This window comes from Arvicanthis niloticus, chromosome 4 (assembly GCF_011762505.2).
Source record: "Arvicanthis niloticus isolate mArvNil1 chromosome 4, mArvNil1.pat.X, whole genome shotgun sequence".
Taxonomy (NCBI): Eukaryota; Metazoa; Chordata; class Mammalia; order Rodentia; family Muridae; genus Arvicanthis; species Arvicanthis niloticus.
In genome coordinates, this window is record NC_047661.1 from 50689224 (window position 1) to 50706197 (window position 16974).

The 16974-nt window shown below is 42.3% G+C and overlaps 1 protein-coding gene and 1 long non-coding RNA gene across 2 annotated transcripts in view; one reads left to right on the plus strand and one right to left on the minus strand.

Annotated features, from left to right (window-relative positions):
* Ppm1l (protein phosphatase, Mg2+/Mn2+ dependent 1L) overlaps positions 1 to 16974 on the plus strand; it is a 245552-nt gene that overhangs the window by 145603 nt on the left and 82975 nt on the right. The window lies entirely within an intron of this gene.
* On the minus strand, positions 10281 to 14574 carry LOC143441885 (uncharacterized). Its single transcript, XR_013109629.1, has 3 exons — positions 14447 to 14574; positions 11320 to 11407; positions 10281 to 11170 (listed from the first exon to the last, which is right to left on the minus strand). It is a non-coding gene; the product is annotated as an uncharacterized LOC143441885 (long non-coding RNA).

Below are 16974 nucleotides of genomic sequence, written 5' to 3' on the forward strand. Positions count from 1 at the left end.
CAGAAATAGTGCCGGAAAGCTAAGCAGTAAGGTAGTCAACTGGGAAAATGGCTATTTCTCCTTCAGTTGCCTCTCACTTTAAAATGCATGTGAGGCTGGGCTACAAACTCAGGAACTTGGGACAGGGTGGCATCTGATGAGACCTCAGAATGGTTCTCGGGTGGCCAAAGAGACTTTTCTATCAAAACCCATGGAAGTGCATTGAAACATTGAAAGAACATCGAAGCATTCTGGGTAGTTCCCTCCTGACATCTTCACACAGAGAACACAGATGGAATGTACCACCTGGATGTCCTGTGTGCTCACAACCCATGAAGATGGCTAACTTCAAGAGAAGCAAGTGATCTGAACAAAAGAGGCACACGGTTATTTGCAAGTGTCCTACTGAGAGTCTTCATTTTGAAGACTTCACTTTGTATTTTGTTTGTTTCTTACCCACTCTGGAATGATGAAAGACTTTTATTTTTAAGACTCATGCTCTTCAGGACCCACACTTTGTACTCACAGAGCCTGCCTGTGAGCTGTGAGGGACACCAAGGCATAACTATTTGAAGCCTGATAGTTTTGTAGACATCAAGTAATGTAATATTCTTGGGAGGTTCAGGTGCAGTGTGGGTAATTACATTTGATAAGGACGCACGTTAGAACTTTTAGTTGTTCTTGATCTCTTTCTCTTGTGAAAATCTCAGGATGGAAAGGAAGTCTAGCCTAGAAACGAGGTCATTCCTGTTTGAAGGTTCTATAACAAGGAGAATAAAGTAGACCCAGCCAAACGTATCCTGATAATGATGGGACAACTTCCAGATGTGGAAGTCGCTCTACCCCACCCTTATTTTGCTGGGAAAACTTAATAGAGCTTATATAAAGCTGGCATGCTACAGAAATGTAGCATCCTCAGGTTAGTTGGTATTTGGCAAACATGCTATTTCAAGGCTTCTTAAAGGTTCTGGCATATATGCCTTGAGTTAAGTGCAACACAGAGCAACTCAGGGTCATGTTGTCATGAGGTAAACAGGTCAGCTGTGAGATTTTTTTGCAAAGTGAGCCTAAAATATGAACTAAATTCTGACTTATTCGGATGATGGAAAATATTTTACGTTTAGACTTCCTTTTAGATTTCTGTTCTGTCAGCTCTTTCCTGGCTTAAAGCCTCATCGGGGAAGGGCTGTGGCTCCAGATTATCCAGCTGAGCAAGAAATGTGTGAAGTGACCATTTGCTGCTGCTTGCTTCCTGTTCCCTTTCATAGCAGACTGCATCTGAGCAAACACCTCGATGTGCAAGAAGGAGAAAAATCAAGAAGCCACCTCTGGTCATTGAGATCAGCTCTTATAATTCTGAGTATGAAAACCACATGCTTTTTTCAAATGCTTTTTTTCAAAAGCAGTCCTGGCCATTTCTCGCAGTGGCTTGGCTGCTCTGCAGATCTGGCTTACCGGGCTTACTGAAAACCTCTACCTAAAAGCACCACATTTGCGTGGGGAAGACTGAACTCTGAATTCCAGTTAAAACTCACACTGTGGGTGAGTGTTGGAAATGGGGATTATGAAGCTCTTGAGTGAAGAAGTGATTCATTTGAGTTTGGCATACTGCTCTAAGTTGATCCTTAACAGTAACATTTGTGACCTTTCATTTCCACACTGGCTATGATGCATTTAGGAAACGATTCTTTGCATGCTCGTATTACTGCAAAAATAATCTGCCATGACTGGAAGCAGAGAACCGAGTCCTTAATTTTATCATCTCAGGAAGTCCTCAGATTGTACTTTAATGAGATAAAAAGGACTCTGCCCTATGTTTTTAGAAGACCCTGAGGTTTAGTTACACCTGTTAACTCCTGTCATAGCCTCAAATATAATTATCAGTGAAAGAGAAGCAGGCACTTGAGAGGAGATTGACAGACACAGAAGTGCCTGCTCCTGGATTGAACAGTTGTTTCAGGGAGATGAGACAGAACCCACCCAGGACTGTCCGTTGCCCTTTTCTGGGTGGTAGTGGTTGGTGGGTCTCTTCCAGCTGTTTTAGAAAGCTGATCTCATGGGCACAAATTTCTGGATTAAGAGCTCTTACACCAGGGAATGCTTTTGATATCAAGAGTGGAGTCATGGAGGCAGGGGAGGAGCTTAGAAACACATGTCCTGTATCAAGGAACTCTTAGACAGGGCCTTGACCGCGAGTCTCCTCCACTGTCCTATCTGGTCCTATTCTCGCCTGCATCCTTGTTTCTTTCTGTGCAGACCACAACTCACACAAATCCCACCCCCCCACCCCCATCTTTCTAGGGGTGTGAATGGTAGGTCCAGTCAAGAAACTGCCACCAGATGTCATTCTGACCTTCAATAGGTCATCATGATAGCAGTCTCTTGAGCCCTCCTAACTTGTTCAGCTTATTACAGATGTAGGGCCTGGATTGCTGGAGGGAGTTCCTTAAGGAGGCAAAGCAATTATGCTTGTTTTTATTTCAAATATAATCCAAGGAGCTTGGTATAGCCCTATAAATAATCATTGATCCTCCCAGGATGCCTCACAGTACATATTATTTCTGTCTGCAAATGAACCAAGAATTCAAGAACCATTAGGTATTCTACCTAAGGTCAGTGGTGTGCAAATAGACACTCCGAAGGCTGACAATGGGACCAGGGACTTTTGCTGTATCTTTGCTCTTGCCAGAAGCTCCATGTACAAGGAGCATCCCATGACTGAAAGTAAAGATAAGAGCCCCTAACCTGTGTTACTTTAATACAGCAACGCTAGCAGAGACCCATAATCAAAGCTGGGCTGTGTTATCTCTTCTAACCAGAAGCGCTCTCAAGGAAGTAATGTTGGGAAAGCAAAGGAATTTCTAGTTGTGCCTTTGAAGTTGTATAGTCTGCTGTGGCTGGTGTTAAGTCGTGCTGTGGGGGGTTTAAAAACAGGGAGCAGTCACAGAGTGAGGATGTAAAGCAACTGTTTGTGTAGCTGTGTTCAAGGCCTAAATTTAGCTTCTATAAAATTTTTGTTAACCTCCTTTTTGTAAGTTACCCTCCATCTGCTGCCTGCTACCCGCCTTTGCCACCAGCCTCCCTTCGTGGCTGTCTGGCGCCTTATAACTGTGGCTACGGTCCAGTGCCAATGACTTTGCTTGGTAAATTAGAGACAAACTTTTTGGCAGTGAAACCCTTAGAAGCTATATAGTTCTTATGCCATAAAATATCTTGGGGTTTGTGGCATCTGTTATTTCTGTCACGTATGTGTTAGTGATTAGCATGTCTGTAAGAAAAGCTATTTGCCTGTCTCCTCCTATAGCCAATCAAATGTAACCAGTCATTGATGGTTAGTTTTAATTGGGAATTATGTGAATTTATTATGCTAATTTCCTTTTTTGTCAGTTACCATGGGGGTCAGGGGATTAGTTTGGTTTGGGGTTCATAGACAAGGAGCAATAGGGTAAGAGGAGTGAGTGTCAGACACATAGTAGATGGTAGTACCCAGTGAATATGTATGGAATGAATTACATAGAATGAAGGGATCTTGTGAGAAACTAGCTCGTGACCTGCCGTGCAGTCATATGACATTAGAAGTCACCTAATCTATGGCCTCTCTGAGGACAGCAAATGAATTACATTCCTGATCCAGAAAATCCTTTAAAAGAGAGATTCAGGACCAGTGAGATGGTTGAGCTGATAAAGGTGCTGTCTGCCCAACCTCACAACCCATGACCCAACCCTGGAGCACACATGGAGGAAGGGTTCTGCAGTGTGTCCTCTCTTAGCTTATGCCATGTCTTAGCTTGTGCTTATGTGTACACACACACACTACATAAATAGTGAGTATAAAGGCGCAATTTAGAGTATTAGAGGTTGTTGAGGCCCACATTCTGCCTCAACACTTTTGCCTCAACACTTTTGGGGCTAAGTGCTCTGGTCAAGAGAGAGTGTGGCTCTTGGGGCAAGAGACGCGAAGAATGGAGACAAGACAGGGTGTGATTCAGTCTCTTCTATTTTCTCAAGTCTCCCTCAAGTCTCCCTTATTGAAGGGAATTCTGAGGTATTTATATACACAAGCAGGAGAACACAGGTGAAAACACTTTACCACGTGCACCATACAGCTGAGGTCACTAAACAGCAAAACAAGCTATGTGGGATAAACAATATATTTATCAGAGTGTGCTTCAGCTGTTATAGGCTTTTGCCAACCAAGTCTTTCATCAGGGTATATGGTTCCAGATGGCTGCAAAGTTGATCCAGCCGCTTTCTGCTTAAGTCAGCTCCCAACAAGAGGTGGTACAGATTTCAGTTAGAAAGATGACCAGGGCTTCACAGCCAGAGAAGCACTTGCCTTTTGTATGACTTTGGATGTGTCACTTGCTTCTTATCCGCTGTGGTAGAACTATGGATGTAGCCAGGTTCACTACTATTCTGCCTGGCACCCTTCTTCACTTCAAACAACAGATCACTCACTATCCTGACCAAAGGATTGGTGGGCTGGCACCTCACCCCCATTGAGTTGTGATTGGTTCAGGAGGTATGACTAGATGAAGCAGGGCCAATTAGAAACTTTCTGTGATGTTCCTTCAAACCAAACCTGACTAGTGTTAAGGATCTGAATCTGACTCTGAGATCTGGTCCTCATCATCTTCTCCCATTGTTGAAAAGGAAAGACATATAATGAATAGTGACGCTGTGTTTTGATGATTGTGGCCTTTCCAAGATGGGAACTTTATCCCCAGTATAGCAGTCCTAGGCTTTTAGGAGGTGATGAAGCCTTGAGGGAGGAGCCCCCACTAATAGGGTTAGTGACCTTCGAAGAGCTGAAGGCAAATAGCTAGGCCTCTTTTTTCCCTCTGCCATGGTTCCCATGTGAGGATACCTACATAACACTATAAGAGACAAGCCTTGACCTTGGAGCTTTCTTCTAGAACTATAGGAAAGTGATTTTCTCTTTATATGTTACTCTGTCTGTCCTGACTAGTTTTATTTCAACTTGTCCCAAGCTAGAGTCATATGAAAGAGAGCTTCTGTTGAGGAAATGCCTCCATAATATCCAGCTGTAGGGCATTTTCTTAATTAGTGATCAGAGGGAGGGTCCAGCCCACAGTGGGTAGTGCCATCCCTGGAATGGTGGTTCAGGGTTCTATAAGAAAAACAATCTGAACAAGCCATAGCAAGTCAATAAGCAGCACCCTTCCATGGACTCTGCATCAACTACTGCCTCCAGGTTCCCGTCCTGCTTGAGTTCCTGTCCTGACTTTCTTTTATAATTAACTGTGATGTGGAAGTGTAAGCTGATTCTTTCCTCACCAGCTTGCTTTTTATTGTGATGTTCATCACAGCAGTAACAACCCTAACTAAGAGACTCTCTGAGGCATTTTGTTACAGCAGCAGGAACAAACTAACAACCGCAGCTATAAGCAGAGATGCAAGGCAGATGGAGCCTGAGGTTCTCACATCAGTCCATCCCAAGGCAGTCCTAACTACTTTTCTTACTGTGGTTTTCATTGTTTGTTACCCCAAATCCCCATTTAGGTTAAGGCAGTTTGTTGGGTTCAATGAGTTGGTTATTCAAAATAGTTTCTGCTGATCCAGAACAAATAGAATTCATGGGCTCTCATCTGAGAGGGTCTTTATTTTTGTTTCCTGATATCTAATCAGAATATATTCAGTAGACTAAGTTTTTCCCCAGACTAAGTATTCATCTCCAGGATGACAACTCAGGCAATCTCCATAAGATTAAGCAATATTCTTCACTGTAATAAAGTTAAATTGCAAATCCTCCAAGGTTCATGAGGTAATCAAAACTTGAGACATGAAGTGAGATACCCTGCCTTCCCTTCCCCAGCTAAATAAGTTCTTTGCCAGTTGAAATCTACTGTAAGTTTTTCCTTGATAGCCAAGGTCTGATCTGCCAGAGCCCATAGTGATGAAATAAGAAGAGGGCAGAGTGATGACTTCTTCCTGTGCTTCTGCTGTGGCTTCGTGTCCCTAGTGCCTCTCGGTTACAGTGGAACATCCAGTGAGAGCACCTCTCATACTTGCCTTCTTTATTGACTTATAAGCAGTGCACTTTCCTTATCTCATGGATTGTTGGCTGTTAGACCATGATTGTTGGTCTTTTGTGATGAGAGCTGGGATGTCCCCTTGAGCAGCTTCTATGAGGCATCCAAACAGCTCCTTCCCTCTGGTGACCTCGCAGGAAGTCCTGTGGTCCTTGGCCAGACAGTTTTGGGGTCTCAGTTTTGCAGGCCAGCTCAGCAGTCACTTCACCTCCAGCTCTTCTTTTGTTCTTGTTCTCTGGGCTTTTCTAGGACAGAGTCAGACGTTCTTCCAGGGCAGGGCATAGGATAGGCTTCTGTCCCTTTGAAGCCCCCCTCTCCTAACTTGCCTGCATCTCTCTCTCCCTTCTCCCGGATACTTGGGCAAAGGGATTACCCACATACACTGTGCTTCCAGAATTCTTCCTCCCGCACTCTCCCATTTCCATACTTTTGGCTTTTTGGCTGTGGTCAGGGCTTTTTACAGTCACATAGTAGATTGCCAAAAATTTTTGTTTTCAGATTTGCATGTGGGTCTGGAACTTCAAGTTAGCATTTCGTGACTGTATCCTGCTACCTCAGTTGAACTGCCAACGTAACAGATCTTTGAAGAAGCACTCTGTAGAGCATTCTAGAAACACAGGGACTTAGGTCCTTCTGTCCTAGAGAGCAAGTCCAGGATGCAAGGACCCAATTAGATAGAACAGAGCATAAAAATGCAACTGCAGTTCATAAAGCAGAGATTGTAAGAGCTTGATATAGGCTTACCCACATGCCTTGGTTCTGTGTCTAGTGAATGTGGTTTTATTACTTAATAAACCCAGATTGTTAATGTTCAGCTTCTGATTTGCACTTTTCTCCTAACTAAATATGTAAATGGCAATAACTGAGACAGTAGGGACAAATAATTGAAATGAAAAAAATGAGTTGCCCTGGAGCCAGATCTATACCCAAAGAATAGTTTTCTTCATTCTAGAGTTGGAGGTTGACAGAATGTGGGAAAAGTGGTACGTGGAAAGCTCCACCTGTCACCTAGAACCCCAGGTGTATTAGTCATCTATTTAGTTCAGTAAGCAATTATCTGTTGCACACCTGTTTTTATGTAAACACCAGTGCAGCCACTAGGCCTATAGGGGTGAACCTGAGAAGCAGCTTGATCCGACACATGCCCAGTTCTAAGCTGTGCTAAGAAGGAAGGAAAAGAACAGGACGGGTAGGACAGTGCTCTCCCAATCTAGCTTTTTAAAGGCATTTTTGGTAGAGGAGCTATGATGTGTTGGTCCCACCATTTGTTTGCAGTTCACAAATATTCCTAATCAAATGGCACTAGTTTACATGTAAATGAAGTATCTTTGGCACCAGGATTTTTCAGACAAGCCTAGACTTTCCAAACCTTTCCTCCTTCAGATGGTGTTTGACTCTCTCCTCAAATGAAGCTCGGTATTTCTTTACAAACTATTTTGGAAAACACTTCTGGTGGTTCGAGGATAAATTTCTGAATGCTGTTCTGGCAGTGGTCAACTCTGCCCTGTTAGAGCTTTCTGTTGTCACATCTGAAGAGCTCTTGCAGGGGAGTTATTCTTTTGGTTGATTTTTTTTGGTTTGGTTTTTGGTTGGTTGGGTTTTTTTGTTTGTTTGTTTTGCTTTTGTTTTTATTTTCTTCTTTTATCCTCTGCTCAGTTCTTTGTTTTGTTTCTAACCATGGAGCACAGAAGGATGGGTGTGGTGATTTGATAAGAAAGGCCCCTAGAGGCTTATCTATTTGAGTGTTTAGGCACCTGAGAATGACACTGTTTGAAAGGATTAGAAGGACTAAGGCCATTGGAGGAAGTGAGCCAGTGAGGGCGATCGTCAAGGTTTCAAATGCACTTGCCAAACCTAAAGTCTGTCTCGGTGGTTCTCAGCAATTGCTCCAACACCACGCATGCCAGCATGCTCCCCGACATGATGATAATTACTACACCTCTGAAACTGTAAGCAAGCCCCTAATTTGATGCTTTCTTTTGTAAGAGATGCCTTGGCCATGACTAGAACAGGAGCAAAACCTTTTCAGTTAAGATAGTCGAGAAATTGTCAGATTTGCTTAGACTGTTTTTTCTAACAAATTCCCCAAGGTGTTTTCCAGAAAGCAAAAAAATAAATAAGTGTTATAAATATGAAATAACAGGCAAGCTGCACTGAGACAGGTTGGAAAAAAGTATATTTCCACTGCACTACAGTACTTCCTTGAAGTTCCCTCCACAAGGAGTGCTCTCTACCTGTCAAACCATGATTTTTAGTTTTATTTTGATAAAAAATGTTTCCTGGATTCTGCATCACACAAAAGTCCTGCTGGTCCCCACCAGGAGCCTCGGCTTCACCTTCAGTGTCTGTTTTCTGACTCCCTTTGCTTAGCTACAAGGTAAAGCTGCTGGGTGTACTGCCTGCTTGATTTTCAAGGTTAATGAAGGAATAAATGAAATATTGTTATACAATTAAGGCTTTTATAAATCATAAAACCATTTACATTTGATACATGATTATTTTTGTCATTTGCTTTTGAGTGTTGATATTTATGAGTAATCTTAGTCTGTTAAACTATTTTCTCTCAATGCAGTGGGTCTAGATCCAGACTCATATCTTACTAGTATATCTAGCTAGGTTGTGTGTGTGTGTGTGTGTGTGTGTGTGTGTGTGCATTCGTGCATGCATGCATGTGTTTATACGTGTGTAGACTTGCTCTGTGGTGGTAAGATTTGAACCCAGGGCCTTGAACGTTCTAGCCAGGGTTTTTATTACTGAGCTACATCTCCAACCTAAGATTAGATAAAAGTTTTGTATGGGACTCAACCTAACACAGACATTCCAGGCTGCATTTATTATAGGAAAACATGTCTCTTAACACAGGAGCCACCTGGGTTTGAGTTTCTGCTCTGTCATTCTCCACTGAATAACTTTGGGGAAATTAATTATTTTTTCTTCATCTCCTCCTCTATGAAATAGTGTGAGCATAAAATGGTAAAATTGCAGAGCTGAATCCCACTTGCTGAATGTTATGGTAAGCCTTTAAGTGCTGGTTCTCGTCTCTTTGAAAACAGGCACCTATTATTTTAACAGGTTGTTTTTCTTTATGGAAGAAACTCAGCTTCTGCTGCAGCTGTGAAAGCTTATCACATCTGCAGTGATTCTGATAAACCATATTTTAAATGTGTTTTAGTGTTTGTACCGAACACCAGCTTTTGCAGAGAGTTGAGTACGGCTGGTCTCTGATAGAAATAATACAGGAAACTTTATTTTGTTTATTTCATTTGAAATGCTGTAGCCTTGATATTTATGTCGGACTTAGGTCTATTTGATCCTAGAAAAGTTTTCAAATGGTTAACGGGATAAGGCCCGATAGAAAGCAAGGCAATCAAAAGTGCTGTTGAGGCGGTGGGAGCTTGAACAGGTGTGTGTGTCCCGATGTCTGACAGTGATGGAGAGGACCAGGGTGGAAAGCCCCGCAGAGGGGAGAGGAGAGCTGGAGCTACCGCTTCGTCATACTCTACTCCGCTGCCACCATTCCTCACTCACTGTTCTGTTTTGGTGGCACCATCTTCTCTGTGTTTGGAGGACTGAGAGGTCTGGGTGCTTGGTTGGAAATGACCCACAGCTGACCAGTTTTTACAGCATGCAGATACGCAGTATACGGTCTTTCTGTCGCCTGGACAACTGCTCCTGCATTGGAAGCACCTGACACGTGTCACAGATGTGGATCTTTGCTTCTTGCCTGCAATGCCGTTTAACTTTCTCTGAAATGGTCCCAAACCAGGAGCGGTAGGAAAATTATTCCAGACCATCTCTATAAAAAAGATTTTGATGCATGACTTTTTTGTTTATGATTTGTAAATGACCTAATTTCTTTTAGTAAGTGTGCCTCTTGAGGAATGTGTTTAATGGAAGCTTATGCTATTACGGATCCTTCAACCTAATCGTGTCATTATTATACGCCATCAATCCTGTTCCTACAGGGTCCGTCCTTTTTTCCCTTTTAAAGCTGGAGTGTAATAAGAGCAAATGTTTTCTACTTCAGTACATTATTCACTTTAAATGCGTGTTGACAAGAGAAGCCTATGAAGAGTAAGAAATCTAGATGATCATTTCTTAAGGTGGAACCCATTAAGCTCCATTCTTAAGGAGGAACGCCCCTCGGCATCCCCTGCTATTCTGGTATGAAGCTTGTTGCACTGCTCGTTTTTAGACTTCCATTTTCAGTGTGGTACTTTTTTTTTTTTTTTTTTTTTTTTTGCCTGCCTTCTTCTTCCCTGAGCCAGAGACTTTTAAAGGTAGTTTTTCTGCTGTGTCCAAAGCCAAAAAATTGGCAGAGGGAAGGTTAACACTTAAGTGGCCAACATAGGAGAAGACTATGTGTTCAATCCTTTCCCCGTCTCCTCTTCTCTGGGAGAAAAGGAAAGCGTGGCTGATTGTTCTCTTCTTGCTGCCAACATCATGTTATTAGAGATATAATTTCTGTTGGTTGTAGAAATCCTAAAAGCTGAAAAGCTTAGAGGAGAAAACAAAATTATCGTGTGATTCCTCAACCCTGAAAAGCTCTGGTGTTGGTGGCTCTGCCCAGCACTGTGCATCCTTTGACCATTTGGTGGACTGTAGGTATTTCATGTCATTAAAACATCTCCTGCATCCTCCCTTTTGGTGATGTTCTCCCTGCCATATTAATGCATGCAAATAGGGACAGAATCAAAATGGAGTTATCGAGTGTCAAAAGCTCCAGTGCCCTGAACCCCTGAGTGTAAGTCAAAGCTGTATTACTCAGGCACCAGAAGATCTGTATTTTGTCCTCCAAACAAGGAAGCTGCCAGGACCACACAGAGACTTGAGGATCTCTGCAAAGGGAATACATGGCCTCTTTCTTTTCACACAGTCCATCTCTCTGTCTTGTGACTGAGGAAAGCCTTAGGGAAGCACTCTTAGGTCTTCTTATTGCTCAAATGGAATAAGAGAATTGATAAAGAAATTCTGTTTCCATTAAAGCCAAAGAGCAGATAGTCTTCAGGGATTGCTCAGCTCCTTTTAATGATAATAATTCTCATGATGTTTATTTTGACCGTCATCTCATTCATCTCTTTCTGCAGGATGGAGCTGAGATTCTGGTCCATATGGACTCTTCACTCTATTCTCATCTCCTGTAAAGAATGAGGTGACTTGTAACAGCCAGGATAAACTTTCAAGAGGGTAGACACTGAGAGATACCGGTGTGTGTGTGTGTGTGTGTGTGTGTGTGTGTGTGTGTGTGCGCGCGTGCATGCATGTTTGCACATGAGCACACTCTTACCTGCCTCCTTTGGTTTGGTCTGGTGTAATTTAAGGAGTAGTAATCGGTGAGTTGGTGGGGGCAGGAACGCTCCATCGCTGCAGAGACACTAGAAATGGAGAGGCGGCACATGGTTAAACACTGAGCTAGCCCTGAAAACACAGAGGGTCCAGCTGATTTGTCTTGGGGCACAAAGCTGCACACATCAGGATCCTTAAAAGAAAATGAACCTCAGGGATGGAGTCTTAAGTGCACCAAATCAAAGCTCATTGAGTCACCCAGGTCATTAACTCCTGGGTATTTAATTATTGGCTGCTCCACTGCTAGAAATTGTCTTTGGACCCATGTGCTAAATCTGCTCCAAAAGAATGCTTTCTCCCTTTCAATGGATCTTGGGTTTTACACTGTGAAAAACAACGGGGAAAACCCTGTGACAGTCTAAAGCTCGTAGAGGCAGCCGTTGTGTCCCTGGCCGCCATTGGTCTCCCGCCGTCTTCCCATGTTGGTCAGACCCTGCAGAACAAAGCCATGAGAAACATCACCTGAGTCAAATCTGTGACTTTGAAATGAGTCAATGTGAGTGCTTTTCCATCTGTTTGGGTTCCCCCAAGTTCCCACCTTCTATATTACAGTTAACAATGTTGTGTGTGTGGAGGGGGGGGCATTTTAATTGAAATTTTGGTGTTATTTTAGTGGTCCAAACCTTAGGTTTTACACCATAGATATCAGGCTAATAACACATGGAAAAGTTAAGCAGTGTCTTTCCCAAGCAGCTCAGCGGATAGTCTTTCAGATGGTCAGTGTTCTTTATATTCCCACGGGTGTGTTTTGAAGTGTGCTTCAGTATTCACAGGATCATTTAACATACTGGATATAGGCTTGAGTAACTGTGCCAGTTACTTAATGGTCTTATAATAACAAAACACAAAATATGAAGCATTAAAAATAATTAAGGTTCATGTTTCCCAAATGGAGTTAATAAATAACAAGATATATGCCATTATGTTTCCTGTTTTAGGAGAATTTAATTCATTTGTCACCTGTATGTCATTATTTTAATTTCTCTCTTACAGTTTTTTAACCATTTCTAGCTCTGCGTGCGTGCGTGCACGCGCACATGCATGTGTTTTTCCAGTTCTGGGGACTGAGCCTAGGGGCTTGTGTACACTAAGCAAGTACTCTACCCTTTAAACTGCGTCCTTCATTGCCTCTCTTCTGACTTCAGAGGACACACACACACACACACACACACACACACACACACACACGGTCTTGATTTAGTGCCTGACTTCAAGTCAGTGTTAGTTCTTAGGAACATTCTTATCATGTTCATTAAAATATTTATATTGTTTTTATTTCACCTCCAGTAGTAGCCAGCATGTTTCTGCTTGAACTAATTCCCTGAGAATTTATTTATACTATCTCATGGAATTCAAAGAGAAGTCCAGGTTTAAAATAAATTTTTAGTAAAATGTTTCTAAGGCTCCAGTAAATAATATAAATTCACTTTACAGTCCTCCTCATTGTCACCCACGGCATCTTGTGACGTGAAGGAATGCAGAGCCACACAAAGGCCTTCTCTGATGCAGCGGGAGCCTAGTCCAGTTACACCACTCCTGCACTTTGTACCATTTAAGAACTCCCAGACCCAAGTGTTTTGCACCCCAAAATGCCACCAATTAGCATGGTTACCAGCCAGTAGAAGCTGTGATGCTCCAGCTTTGGAGCACTTTGTAAGGTTATTTTAATATTTAAACTGTTGTTTAACATTGTTTTCCATCGGTCTGGTCTATATGAAAGTCAGAGTATATGGCTTCTGTGAATTTTTTTTTTTTTTTTTTTGAGTGACATCAAGTGCTTGCTCTAAAGTATTAAGTGTGTTAAGGTTTTTTCAGGAATTTCCTACCAGAAGTTGGTGTTTTTCTCATTTCTGCTCAGGCTGCTCATTGCCAGGACAGTCTGATGTTGTGAATCAGTCACACTGCCTGTCATTTCTGCTGCCACAGTTAAGGCCCAGAGAGAGCAGCTCTGGTACTTAATCAGTGGGTTGGCTTATTGTCACTTATGTGACAGCAGGAGTTTGAAGCCATGTGACTTTTTCACTGGCTCCATTAATTCGGTAATGGCTTCATAGTGCCATTACTTGGTAGCTTCTAAGTCGGTACAGTTAATGTAGACTTCTATTTAGAGGCATATTTTTAGCCTTCTGGATAGTCAGTGTGCTTTCTGTTTGTTAAGCTCATGGAATATAACTTGAACTTTGAGAGATTACCACTCAATATGATAGAAGCAAAGCAGTCAGATCAGGATCCAGAAGACATTATTTTCCTCTGCAATGTATCTGTCAGCCCTTTGGCTAAATCCTAGAGCCTCTAGATTGTGTAGGTTCTACAGATTGTCTATACCGTGCCTGGCATCACTTCTAGCACCTCTATTGTTGGGTATGGTAGAAGAAAAGAAAGTTCATATAATAGAACTCAAGATGGAAGGAGGCTTTGAAGATCTTCATCCACTGATTGTCCGGCAGCTCACTGCACTGTTGAAGAGACCAAGGGTCCTTCCAGTTGAGGGTTATGATCAGCGGCATCCGCCACAGAACTAGCCAATTGCGATGCGACTTGGAACCCAGGTCTCCGAGTCTTGTTCCGGGCTCCATGGTTTATTTAGGAATGGAGTGATGCCTGCTGATAGCATGCCAAGCGTTCCTCTAAGTCTGTTTAAAGAGAGTGGATGGTGGGGAGAGGCTTGTTGTTTGAGTATAATCAAGGAAGGAATTCAAGAACAGAGCAAGCCAGGCTCTGAAAAGTGGGCATGGAAACTAGTATGTATTTTTTGGACTTGGAAGAAGGAAGAAGATAGGACATTTAAGTCTAGTGTTTTGCATATTGAACGTTTCTATAAATAGTGGCTATTACTAATAATTATCCTTGTTAAAATTCCTGAACGTTTTCCCCTGGTTCCCACCTTCCGTTAGTTCCTCGGATTCTGTCGTTTTCACCATTTTGCCTCCCTCCAAACACGCCCACATCCACTTGACTAAAGCCCTATAACGCCCCGATATATAACCCCACTCTGTGCCTGTGTGATTCTGTCTTGGATGCTACTCCCCAGTTATAGTAGGTAGCTTTTTGTAACATTGTCAAAGTACCTGATTTGGAGGCAGGAAAGTATTGAAACAGATTCCGGCTGAGGTTTCAGGGTTCTCAGTCCTTGGTCATCTGGTTTTATCAGTTTGGACCTGCAATGTGACAGAATATTGTGGCACCCAGAGCACCAGTACAAAGGGCTCTCATGTTTTCCTACTGGACAGGAAGCCAAGAGCAAGAGATAAGGGACAAGGTTCACCTTACAAAGCCTTCTTCTGGTGCTTACTGGCAGAAGCATGCACCAAAACACTGAGGAAACTGGCATCCCCATGACACCCTCCAGCTGAGAACCACGCCTGCAACCCACAGGGCATTTGGGGAACCTCTTGTATCTAGACTGGCCAATTGTTCTACTTAGCAAACTCCTTCCATTCCTCAAGAGTTTGCTCAGACAGCCCACTAAGCAAGTGTCTCTCAAGCTTCTCAATTTGATATTTGATTACACTTTCTTGTATATTTCTATTTTCAGGTTATTTACTTCCTTAAATCGCAAGTTCTTTGAAGGCAAGAACTCTTCTTTAGCTCTCTGTATTCATTCAGTACTATCCTTGAAATATCATACACATCCAAGAAATGCTAAATGAACATGAAATGAATTGTAAGGCTTGCTTTATAACCCAGTGCAGACACTCGTTCAACAGTTCAATATGTTGCCAGTTGTTGGTTTAGTCAACAAAAGGACCACCATGATGGGCTTTCAATTTCCATCCAGGGGAGCTCAGAAGGTAGACATTTTGCTTGATTCTTTACCGCCATCTGCTGGATGAAAGGCTTTACTCCAGGCCTATTTGGAAGATTATTTCTGCTCATGAATATAGGCGTCTTTCCTGTATGTTGGCATATTTCAGATGTGTTCTAAGGCAAAGCTTCATGGTAATTGCATTTTTGTGTTTTTTAATATTTTAGGGAGCTGGCCAATCATGAACAATGTTTAAAAACATTAATTTGCCCAGTAACATAGATCTTACTAAATATTACTGCTCATTGTTTACTAGTTTAGGTAATCAATGGTGAACTGATTGAAATTCTGGATATAGAAATTTTTAATGTTTTTGGTACACTTTTGATCTGATTGATCTGAGTTTTGATCTATTCATGCATAACACATTGTTGATCATATACTAAATGCCTAACACTCTATAGACTGCTAAGGGCCAGGAAAGACACAACAGCAGTCTTGTTCCACATAACAAATATTGAGATTAGAGAAAAAGCATCTAAATCCCAGTTAGATTTTTATAGAAATTTCTTACGTTCATGACCCATTCATGTCCCTTAGAAACAGAGTGACAAAGTTACCAGTTTTGTTAATCCATTTGGGTAGATTTTCTTAGAGCGTGTGAAACTGAAGGGAAATTCTTAGTATTGATAAAACATGTACATGCATTCAAGCTTCCTGCCTCTTTGCATTTCACTTTGCATGCTTCTGCCCTTCTTAACTGTCTCTCTGCTGGCTTTACAGTGCCAAGAAGATGCTTGGTTTCTTAAACTAAGGAAGCATATGTCTTCCTCCAGTCAAAATTCATTTTTATCACAAATGATATAGCAATACAGAATTCTTCTTTGCCAGAGAAACATGCAAAGAGGCTGAGGCTGGAGAGTGGCAGCGATGGGGCTGGGGGAGGTAAAGACAAAATGGAAATTGTTGGGAAACAGGAAGTCAAGCTTGTTGGGGCCTGAGTTCGTTTTAAATTTAGATTCTTTAGAATAAATCCATGTTAATGATAAGGTCAGGGACTATTTTTTTCACATAACAACAAATAGAAAGTTGATGGTCTTGTTTGGGGGAGGGCAGCACATAGCCCCCCACCCACACACCAACCCTGCTTGTTCTACAGGCTTCATGGCTACTGTCTAACACTTTATAGCACAGATCGGTCTTGAGCTTTTTCTACCTGTAAAATCACCAATTTTACATTCTCATGACTCCAGTCTTCCCAAACCACACTGATCCCTCATATCCCAGCTGCCTATGACCCTCCTACGCATATTTAGTTCTTGGCACATCCCCGGCTCTCTCAGAAAGCCTAAGGTCCTTCCAGGCTTAGGTTCCTTGGTTGTTTCCTGTTGAGGCCCTTACTCTACCTCAACGGTTTTGCCTCAACGCTTTTGGGGCTAAGTGCTCTGATCAAGAGAGAGTGTGGCTCTTGGGGCAGGAGACGCGAAGAATGGAGACAAGACAGGGTGTGATTCAGTCTCTTCTATTTTCTCAAGTCTCCCCTATTGAAGGGAATTCTGAGGTATTTATATACACAAGCAGGAGAACACAGGTGAAAACATTTTACCACGTGCACCATACAGCTGAGGTCACTAAACAGCAAAACAAGCTATGTGGGATAAACAATATATTTATCAGAGTGTGCTTCAGCTGTTATAGGCTTTTGACAACCAAGTCTTTCGTCAGGGTATATGGTTCCAGATGGCTGCAAAGTTGATCTAGCCGCTTTCTGCTAAAGTCGGCTCCCAACAGGTCCTCCTTTTTAAATTTTTTTCAAAAGGGAAGGCTGGGAAAACTTACGGAAACCGTGCC